The 1,666-nt window shown below is 45.0% G+C and overlaps 1 pseudogene; it reads left to right on the top strand.

Moving 5' to 3' along the window:
* Positions 1 to 860: 860 nt before the first annotated feature.
* LOC126425461 (5S ribosomal RNA) lies at positions 861 to 978 on the top strand (annotated as a pseudogene).
* Positions 979 to 1,666: the final 688 nt, after the last annotated feature.

Genomic DNA, 1,666 nt, shown 5'->3' with positions numbered 1-1,666 from the left:
CTGTGATCAAGAACGCTGATGAAACAGCCGCAGGTATCTGGCACGTTTTTTACTTTTTATGATGCAGCTTTTCGTACTAATTTCATATTTGAAAACTTTTTTCTCTGTAACATCACGTTCTGAAGATATTTTATGTAGCATGGAAAACAGCCCGTGCGGAAGTTCCTCATAGTTTTTGTCTATTTTTCAGCCAGCCCCATAAATTACCCTAACTGGGACACTAACTACAAGAAATGAATTCGTAGCTGCCAGTATGGACCACCATCAGCTGTATAATGGCATTACGACAATGAAAATTTGTGCCTGATTGGAACTCGAACCCGGATTTCCCACTTATTGCCAGCGGTAGCCTTACTGTTAGGCTATCCGAGCACGATACACGGACAGAACCAGACTTCCACACGTCGTCAATCATGCGTCTTCAACCTGTACTCGCACATGTGTTATGAATATTCCCGTACAAGTGAGGCATTTTACTTGAAAGTCTGTTGCCCAGTTTTGGCGGATAAAACGATACTGCAGTGACTGTCTTATTCCGAATTACAATGCTATGCTCCTTTGTACATGCACACATATCCGAAGGAACACTGCATCACATTTTGGAAGAACACGGGGCCTGCAATATCGGAACACTAACTGTCCTTTGGCTACGATTTTTGCATATGTCATAGCTGGAGTCACATTGCCGATATTGATGTGACGCTAACAAAAGCTCACATAGAATTACTCATTTCAGGTCTTCTAAAATATCTATGGTTTGCACCAGGTACAATGACTTCACATCTTCAGCACAAAAATTGTGCAATTCGTTTTAATGAGTGGCACTGTTTGTTGTTTTATGGATGTTCTAGGTCTGATATGGCAACGGTCTTGCCACAGTGGATACACCGGTTCCCGTCAGATCACCGAAGTTAAGCACTGTCGGGCGTGGCCGGCACTTGGATGGGTGACCATCCAGACCACCATGCGCTGTTGCCATTTTTCGGGGTGCACTCAGCCTCGTGATGCCAATTGAGGAGCTACTCGACCGAATAGTAGCGGCTCCAGTCAAAGAAATCCATCATAACGACCGGGAGAGTGGTGTGCTGACCACACAACCGCCTTATTCACATCCTCATGTGAGGATGACACGGCGGTCGGACGGTCCCGATGGGCCACTTGTGGCCTGAAGACGGAGTGCCAGGGCTGATATCAAGCGTTCAAGCACGTTTTAGGAGCACTAGTATTAAACAACAGATACCGAACATTTGTGTATTCTGCCCACGTGAAAGATGCTTTCGAAAGCATGTCACCACTTCTTGAAAATATCCGCTATGGTGATTTCAAAGTAATCAGTACTCTCATCGGAATGGTGAACGCTGTTTCATCTGCGACCGGGACTGAAGATATGCAGGGTAAACTATAATTGTTTACGACGTACCACAGTGGTGTAAAGGAAGACGAGACGACGACTTTGACATAGGACACTCGTTGTCTCTCAAGTCGCGAGACTACCTCAAATTTGCCTAGTGAAAGAACCTAACCTACAGCGCATGCTCGTCGCGCGACGTTTTCCATATTCCCTCGGTCTCTTAGTGCAAACTATTAGCCCTAGAGAAAAAATGAACAGGGCTTTTTTTGTAGGAGATTTAATGTCGTTTAATAGCAAAGGACTTGGAAGAGCAGT

This window comes from Schistocerca serialis, chromosome 1 (assembly GCF_023864345.2).
Source record: "Schistocerca serialis cubense isolate TAMUIC-IGC-003099 chromosome 1, iqSchSeri2.2, whole genome shotgun sequence".
Classification (NCBI taxonomy): domain Eukaryota; kingdom Metazoa; phylum Arthropoda; class Insecta; order Orthoptera; family Acrididae; genus Schistocerca; species Schistocerca serialis.
This window is presented reverse-complemented; position numbering and strand designations above follow the sequence as displayed.